Source organism: Homarus americanus, unplaced genomic scaffold (assembly GCF_018991925.1).
Source record: "Homarus americanus isolate GMGI-L3 unplaced genomic scaffold, GMGI_Hamer_2.0 scaffold8751, whole genome shotgun sequence".
Classification (NCBI taxonomy): Eukaryota; Metazoa; Arthropoda; class Malacostraca; order Decapoda; family Nephropidae; genus Homarus; species Homarus americanus.
The window spans coordinates 5036-14517 of NW_024754267.1; the positions used below are offsets into that span (position 1 = coordinate 5036).

The following is a 9482-nucleotide window of genomic DNA, read 5'->3' on the forward strand; positions in this document are numbered from 1 at the left end:
GGCATTAGGAACCTTGAATATAGAGACAGGTTAAAGCATCTTAATTTGCACTCCCTCGAGAGACGTAAAGCGAGGGGCGACCTGATAGAGGTGTATAAGTGGAAGGCAGGGCTAAACAAAGGGGACATTACAAAGGTACTCAAATTATCCAACCAGGAGCGAACTCGTAACAATGGTTTTAAATTAGACAAATTTAGATTTAGGCGTGAAATAGGTAAACACTGGTTTGGAAACAGAGTAGTGGATGAATGGAACAAGTTACCAAATATCATCATTAACTCGAATACGCTGGATAGCTTCAAACATAGGTTGGATGCTCATATGAGCAATAGGGGTTGGGTGTAAACGGGACTGCCCAGTATGGGCCAATAGGCCGGCTGCAGTTTCCTCCATTCTTATGTTCTTATGTTCTTATGTTTAACAAACTTATCCTGGCAAATCAATCTAAAGATGGTGGTTGAGATACTATTAATTACTTTATTTTGGATCTAATTTCATCTTGATTTAGACACAAGAAAAACGCGAAAATAAATATCAATAGTTAACATTTTCTAGCCCAGTATGTTTGTAAATGAATAAAGTTTATAAAGCCAAACTTGTTTATTTCTATCACATGCTCTTATTTTTAATTTGGAAATTTTTATTTTAGCATAATACGAATTATAGAAAGAGTAATCATTTTATTTGTTTGTAAAATGAGGTAAATAACATAAAAAAGAAGGTTCAGCGCAATGATGGTCAGTCAAGTAAGGTTAGGGTTCAGGATGATCATGTTCGTGCATACTTACTTGGCACAGGAGATACCGTGATCACGAAGGCGGTTTTCCCAGGGCGAGGCTCACCATTGCACTCCGGTGATGCTGACCCTTGCGATTAACCCAAATGTGGTTAACTCGGGTGTGTAATTTTTGTTAGCGGGGGACTGCGTTCGCGCTATCCCCCTTATACATATCATAAGGGACTCTAAACGAAATATAAAGTAAGGTGCAGCGGCGTATTTGCACCGCTTAACAAGGTCTCTGTTAATATATAGTACTTGATTTATGCTTAAGCGTCAGCGAAGAATTTTTTCTACGCTACTTTTACATGATTTGTATTTTGACAATTTTGTGTGAATGAAAAGATTTTCAAACTCTCCAATTGATGCCTAGTAACTCATAATACTGAAAGAAGTTTTTAATAGTCTGTTAGGAAAACGTGTTAATCTAAATTTTTTTCCAGTATAATATCGAGACATTATTTTGAGATTAAAAACTTTGATTGAGACAGAAAAAAGGAGTGTTATGTCCTCATGACACAATAGAGAACTTCAAAATATTAACTGTACTCATGTTGTGAAATGAGCCTGAACTTATCCTAATGTTATATCCAACGTTATCCTTGCCAGGTCCTAACACACCTCTTATCCATGTTTGTCACATCATACTCATGCATATTGTAACCTACCAAGGACCGAATAAACGGACAATTACATCTTGCTTTTTTGCAACCCAGAAAGAAGTCGCACCTGTGTCTGACCGTGACATATATACAGCGATTATAAGACATTATATGCCCATGGCCATCTTTAAATAAAATGTAATATATTTGCTTTAATTTCTCCCCATGGGGAGTGGACCGATCCCGGAGATACTGCAATACCGGGCCGATCCGCGGCAAAGGTGGAGCAAGCCCCTAGCACTTCGCCATGATCCAAAAATCAGTTTAATATCGAAGATCCCACATGGGGATCGTATCAGATATTAAGCTGATAAGAACAGATTTTATTTAAAAGAATGATACATTGTTTTTTATTTACAATCGTTTGGGTATTCCAGTAATTTGTGACAATTGGCTGACTATCTATTACATTTTATACATAATGTTCCTATTCCACTAACTAGAACCTATTATTTCTTCTATCTTGACTTTGGGTTTATTTCACCCTACATACTGTCTAGCCCCTGAGGTATGTTCTATATAAATCATTCTCGACCAGCGAATGGCATCACTTACACACAGTTTCCTGAAGAGGCGCAGGTATCCCTTTGATGCCAGTCTCTTCATCAGCTTCTCGTTCTCCGGGTCGTATGCTCCCAGGGGTCCCACTATGAATGCAGCCACCTTCACCTGCTGGTATTGTCTTCTCATCTCTGCTGCCAGTTCTGCATACTTTTCTTCTTTCCTCAGTCTTGCTTCTTTAAAGGCCTCTTGTCCATTCTCGAATGGGCAGGTGACGTCGATCAGGATCACTTCTCGGTTCTTTTCAATCACCAGGTCTGGACGTCCATTGTCTGCTGCTCCTGGTACTCGTTCATTTGCCGACATGACCTTCCAATGTCGACCTTCTGCGGCTTTTCGTACTCTATCCACCAGGGCATTATGTCGCTTTTGCATGGCTCGAGAGTGTATCATGCAGTGGTTTACTACATGTGGGAGCGTTTCTTCTCTATTGCACCGACGACATCTCCGATCCCTATTCTGGCCTCGCTTCGCTCCATTGACGGGGAGTAGGTTCAGTCTTGCTCGGTGTATGAAACGCCAGTCTGCGAAGGTTGTATACGCTCCATTTCGAACAAAAGCTGATGATGCTCTCTCTTGTGCTACGAGCTTCATCACTTTCCCTTGGTCAGGCTTATTCTGCAGAACTTCATCTCTCATCTGTCGTCGCTGGCTCCGGATGGTTTTGGCTACCTTCCTTCTATCTTTTTCTTCAATGATGGAGTCCGTGCATTTTATCTTGATGTTGTCTCTTCCCTCTGCTATCCAGGAAACCCCCATTCGGCCTGAGGCACACCTGGCTCTAGACCAGATGGTTTGGTGGTCTCCTCCTCGCGTTTGCATCTCTCCCTGTGTTAAGTACCTGCATGCGTCGGTCATGCTTGGCTCCTGTCGTGTTGTCATTGTTGCCACTCGCCGGCATTCTTCTCTGGCTATTTCCCTGACGTCAGGATCCGGTGACGTGAGTAATTTATATGCGGTATCCACCAGGAAAATGTCAGAGTCTTCTGCCGCGAGTGGGACACCACACGCTCCAGCTTTACTGCTTCCGTACAAGTACTCATTCGACGCTCTTGACGGTAGATGTAGCGTGTGTTTAAGCATTGTCTTCATTTCGTTGTCCAGGCGTGCCCAGTCAGTTTTACTCAGTTGCCAAGTCCTCATTGCATGCACTCCTGCCGGGAACATGAATGTTTTGACTGCATCTATTCTCTGCCACGGTGCTAGCTTGCTTGTCAGTATTTTGGTCCCGAGTTGCATTAGTTCCTCTACTGTTTGGATGTTTGGCAGAAGATGGAACCCAACTGGTCGTCCCAAGAAGAGCGTTGCTTCGCCATCGCTCTTCCATTGAATGGGCGTTTCTCCAACGTAGAACTGTGTCTGGCGCATTCCTCGAGGTCTTCGTCCAGACAGGTGCAATGATGAGCTTTTGCTAGGATTTAGGTCCAGTCCCATCCTACTGCATTGTTCTGTTGCTATGTAGAGGAGTTGCTGTAGATTATCTTGCTGTTTTGTAATGATGGTTATATCGTCTGCATATGCTAAGCATGGGTGCTTGTGCTGTTGGTCCAGTATCATTCCTTCGGCCGCGATTTTCCGCAACAGTGGTTCGACCGCTATATTGAACAGGAGACCACTTATTGGGCACCCCTGTTGCACACCGCATTGCACTGGTATCTCTTCTGTTTCTCCTTCCTTTGTTAGTATTCTTGTCGTCTTGCCACTGATGATGTCTCCTGCTACTGTTTCAAAATCCCGTCCCACCCCGATACGGTTGAGCGCTCTTTTAATGAGGTCCAGTGACACTGAGCCAAATGCATTGGTCAAGTCGAGTGCTGCTATGCAGGTATCGCCATTGTTCCGTCGTGCATCGTCCATGTGATGTTGAAGTATGTAGTTGTGTTCTATCACCCCATCACTTGGCATGAATCCTTTCTGTGCGGCGCACAGTACCTCGTTGTCAACGAGCCACCTTCTGAGTCGTGCTGTGAGGCATCCCGTGTACACCTTGTATATTGTGCGGCTCAGTGTTATAGGCCTCCAATTTGAAACGACTTCTGGGTTACCACCTTTTTTGGGGACAAGTATTGTTCTGTATCGTTTCCAGGAGACTGGTATTCTCTTGGCTCTGAGACACACGTTGAATATGCCTGCCATAACTCGGCAGCTTGGGTCAGCCTTTCTCCAGTTCTCATATGATATTCTGTCTTCACCTGGTGACGAATTCTCTGCTGCTGCTAGTTTTGTAAATACTTCCTTCTCTGTGAAGGGCTGCATTTCCATCTCTGGTCTGTCGTGTGGCGGTTCGGGAATGTGCTCCACGGTATTTAGGTCACAATCCTTTTCAACCATCATGTGTTGGAAGTGTTCCTCTATTCTCTCCTTGCTTATTTCACATCTTGCGCCGTTCCCTTCGGCAATTAGCCGTATTGCTCGGCGACGGTTGTATTTGTACAGCCTCTGGATCTGTTTGCAATCATTGGCATCGGTGATTTTCCTGGTCGTGTTCTGTCCTTGCGAGATGTTTATCCTGTTTGCCGCTTGTATTGCTACCTCGATCTCAATCAGTACTTCTTCAAATCTTGCCCAGTCCGGGTTCCGCTGGATCTCATACACTGTGCCCAGAAACGGCTCCAGTATCCATGTCTCCTCAGCTTCATCTCGCTCTTCATTTGGTTCAGGCGTTACGCCAATCTGCTCCTGTATGTTGCCTTCACCACTTAGTGTTTGAGTTGCTTCACTTTGCGATAGTGGTGTAGGGGATTCACTGAGATTACTTTGGCTTCCTTCATTTGTTTCTTGACTTTGCATTATCTGTTCCCCTGTTCGGGTGCTGTCTCCACCATGTTCTTCATCGGGGCTTAGAGGTGACAGTGGCATTCTTGGCATGTGCAAGAGGGGTGTCAGGTCCCCTGGGTGCTGTGATTCCTCTCTTGGTGAGGGTTCATTTTGGAGCAGCTGGCTCGGCGTTATCGACCTCAGTCGCGTTTTTGATCGTCTGGGCTCAGTGGTGACACTGGTGTACTTCTCCCAGAGACGGGGCGTGGTGTCTCTGGTCCTTCCACTTCTCCATCCCTGGGTGGAGGTGTCCATCTGTGCCTTTCTCGTTGCCCTTGTGTTTCTCTTTGCTGCTGTTGCTCGTAATTCTGTGGCTGCTCCCTCTGCTCGTTATCCCTATTTTCCCCAACTTCCTGTGAGGGCTGGGCGCTTGCTGGATTGCCTTCAGCCTGTTGGTTCCCCTGTCGTTGCTCCGCCTGACGTTGGTTGTCTCTCCTCCTCCACTGCCGTACATGTGTTGCTACCTTGTGGTTATTCAATCCTCTCTTTGTTGGGGCAGAGTAGTGGCAGTATTGCACGTCGCACTGGAAACGAAAATGGGGAAGCCTTTGCTCCTCCCTCATCTGCCTGTTGAGGATGCACGTGTGATTGCTTGGCCGGATAGTCAGTACCAGATAGCAACCTGCACACATGTTCATATATTCGTTGATTTTCTTGTTGTGGGCTTCCTTTAGATGTCGGACTAGTGATTGCTTGCAGCCAGACCACCCCGATGACGCACATTCCCATGGGCATCCCTGCGTCCTCTCTGTGCATTTGAAGGATGGTGGTGCAGGGAACCATATGGTCAGCATTCGGTTTCTTCTTTCCGGCTGTCGATCTCCTTCGTTTCTTCCCCTTGGCTCTTCGTCGTCCATCTTGCTTTACCCACACGAACACCCACACACACATGACAACCCCCTTACCAGGGTGTACCCGCACTATCACGGTATTCCTGGAGGATCGGCCGAGAGTTGTGTACCGACCTCCCTTTCGCCATCACAAACCCACTCGATCGCAAGGTGATGGTTTACCGGGGAGGGACTTTGGGACGAATACACTTCTATGAGTGCAGGTCCCTCAGCCAGTACGAAGTAAGGAAGTACAGAGAGGAGGGAATAGCCACGTGTGAGAAGCACCCACGTGGGGTCCCGTGGGACCAGGTTTGGGGCTTTGCAGGCCCCCCCGGTATGTTTCCTCTCACTGCATGGTATTAGTAATAACCACAGCAATGGTGAAATACTGGGTTCCCTGCTCGCCACCTAAAACAACAAAGGAGTAACTCTGTTACTTTCACCCCAAGAAAGTCCAAATCTGTGCTCTTCCTTCTATGTAAAAAAGAACACTGATTATGTACTCTCCATTAAGCTGATAAGAACAGATACTACACTTTGATCTTAGCCAAAAGGCCTTGAAGCGATGACGATTGCTGTGTTGCAATCAAAGCAATGCACATTACACAATAACCTTACTTTAGTTTTAAATTGTCGCAACAAGAATTTATCTCGAGTTCTGTTTGCAAATAAACAGTCAAACTCCTTATGCATCAACACTAGTAATCTATAATAACAAAAACCGTAATTATATTACCAATTATTATACTATTCTTTACACTTCATTGTTATATTACCATTTACAATTTTTAGTTTTCCTTAATCTTAAAAAAAAAATCACTTTTGTTCGTTATTTCTTTCTTTCATTCTTTCTTTCTTTTTTCTTTATGAACATTATTGACCAGTGTTAGTGAAGGAAGAAACTGGCATGTTTGAGGGACAGACTGAAGGACGCATACCCTACACTGTACTTTCCCCATGAAGAGATACGCCGGTTGCCAATGTTTTTTAACTATGATACCAACAATACACCCGCTGTTTTTGTTATTTTATTTTTTACATAGAAGCTGGAAAACTAATTTCCGTTGCATTATGAAAAGTATAAATTGCACTAAAAATGATAGTGCCTAAATGATTGAGACAATTACTTTATGAACCGTGTATGCCAACCTTCATGAAAAAATGAAGCTCCGCCCAGAGAAGTAGTTCCTGAAGTATTTGTAAAATGCTTACACAAGTATAAATATTTATTGCATATAATTGTAGAAAATTTGGAATTGTATCAATTTCTAGTTTGGTTATTAGTCAATTTTCCAATAAAATGATTCTGGGCTATATTGATCTCATTACTATGCCAAATAAAGTATTTCCACAATGTTCAGTTTTATATTAGGAGGGATAGCCCTCACTGGATAGCAAGTTCCTCATAATTAATAGATAAAGTACATAAGCAATATCCCAAACGACTTAATTGTGAGAGGAAGAAATTTAGGATCAATTTGCTACAGAAGAAAACTTGGCTTACCTCTATACAAACTTATCCTGGCAAATCAATCTAAAGTTGATGGTTGAGATACTATTAATTACTTTATTTTGGATCTAATGGGAAATCATATTGAATTAGACACAAGAAAAACGCGAAAAAATTATCAATAGTTAAAATTTTCTAACCCCATATGTTTGTGTTTTGATGGAAATGAATAGTTTATAAAGCCAAACTTGTTTATTTCCATCATATGCCTCTCACTTTTAATGTGACAATTTTTATTTTAGCATATTACGAATTATATAAAAAGTTATCATATAATTGGTTTATAAATTTAAATCAATAACAAAAGAGAGATGGTTCAGCACAATGATAGTCAGTCAAGTTAGGTTAGGGTTTAGGATGAACAATTCAGGGCATACTTACCTGGCACAGGAGATACCGTGATCACGAAGGCGGTTTTCCCAGGGCGAGGCTCACCATTGCACTCCGGTGATGCTGACCCTTGCGATTAACCCAAATGTGGTTAACTCGAGTGTGCAATTTTTGTTAGCGGGGGACTGCGTTCGCGCTATCCCCCTTACACAATTCATAAGGGATTACATAAGAAATATAAGGTACAACGGCGTATTTTTACAGCTTAACAAGGTCTCTGTTAATAAATAGTACTTGATTTATGCTTAAGGTCAGCAAAGAATTTTTTTTCTACGCTACTTTTATATGATTTATATTTTGACAATTACTTGTGAATGAAAGATTTTCAAACTCTCTAATTGATGCCTAGTAACTCATAATATTGAAAGAAGTTGGGTTTTTTTTAATAGTCTGTATCACACTCAACAGTCACTCACTGTCACAGCAATGAAAGAAATCTATCATGATCTTGTTTACCAACACCTGATACACTGTCACACAGTATGGGGGGGCGGGGCCTCTAGCTCTTCAAAAACATAATCTCTGGTTACTGCACAAAAGAGAGTTGTACGGACAATGACCTACTTGAAAAAAAAAACAGATCACACAAATAAAAAATTAGCTATATTGAAAATTTTTAAATTCGAAGATGTTAACACCTACTGCTGTGCCCCTTTGTTTACAAATCTATCAATCACTTTTCATTCGCCTCTACCGCCGTTGACTTCCCCGAGTGTTGATGTTGTCGTCCACACCTTCCATGGTCGTAAATCCACCCAACTGCGGTATATGCTCAAACTTAACTGCCTTGAGCAGATTAATGATGTCGCCTCCTCTCTTAAGACCTCCCACCCTCCTATCCTCGTCTACTGTGATGGGTCTGTTACCACGCTGGGCAGCGCTGGGGCAGCTGTGTGGATTCCTGAGCGCCAGGCCTGCAGGAAAATCAGGGTCCACGACTGGGCCTCCTCCACTGATGCTGAAAGCATAGCCATCCTCGCGGGCATTCATGAGGTGGCGACCTTCTGTATGCTCGCACTGAACGCTGGAACCTCCTTATAATCAGTGACAGCACTTCGGCGCTAGAGAGGCTCAAATTAGCCTCCCCCTCCTCCCCTGCCGCCCAACACACCCTAGCCGCCGTCGCCGGGCTAGAACAAACTGATGACATCCGTGTCAAGTTTATTTAGATCCCGTCACTTATAGGAATAACTGCCTGTGACACTGTAGGTCGGCTTGCCAAAGAAGCTACACAAGAAGAAGATATTGAAGCCGCCCTCGCCCTCTCCTTGAGTCATCTCAAATCTCGCATACACGCCACACAACGAGAGGCATTCGATGAAAATTGGACACACCTGAAGCAACGGGGTAGCGTCACACTATGCCACTATGACGCTGTAACCGGTGACGACAACCGCCACTACAAAGAGTATCAATCCCTGACTCGATCTCAACAGATTATGTACATGAGACTGCACCTAGGGTACAGGTACCTATGGGAGTACATTGGCAACCCTGAGCCTGGCCGCACTGTTTGTAAACTTTGCGGCCAACCCGACTCTCACACCCTCTCTCACTACATCCTCACTTGCCCTATGACCACCTCCTACAGGTCCCTAGCTGTTACCAACACCTCTTCCCTCCCTGACCAGATATCCCTCCTCCTAGTGACAGGCCTGGCACTTGACATTATTAGGGACCTGCCACGCTTTGCCATAAACAGATGAAATGTACCGGGAACTTTCCCCCCACGCACTCATCATTCTCTCACTTAATGTAACTTGACAAAACCTATGACCCTTCAGGCTTTTACCCCCTTAATGCACGAGTCATAAAGGCAAGTATGAACTTTGCATACTTCCCAGATGGGCGCTGTAAATGCTTCTGCGCTTCACCTTGCACAGGATGTAAGGGGGTGCCCAATAAACTATCCCCCTCGGGGGCAAATCTGA

General features: G+C 43.9%; 2 non-coding genes and 2 pseudogenes across 2 annotated transcripts; 2 read left to right on the plus strand and 2 right to left on the minus strand.

Moving 5' to 3' along the window:
* Positions 1-780: 780 nt before the first annotated feature.
* On the plus strand, positions 781-943 carry LOC121855751. Its single transcript, XR_006086840.1, has one exon. It is a non-coding gene; the product is annotated as a U1 spliceosomal RNA (small nuclear RNA).
* Positions 944-1607: 664 nt separating this feature from the next.
* On the minus strand, positions 1608-1780 carry LOC121855752 (annotated as a pseudogene).
* A 4318-nt stretch (positions 1781-6098) lies between these two features.
* LOC121855753 lies at positions 6099-6218 on the minus strand (annotated as a pseudogene).
* A 1316-nt stretch (positions 6219-7534) lies between these two features.
* Positions 7535-7697, plus strand: LOC121855750. The gene has a single exon (XR_006086839.1). It is a non-coding gene; the product is annotated as a U1 spliceosomal RNA (small nuclear RNA).
* The last annotated feature ends 1785 nt before the right edge of the window (positions 7698-9482 follow it).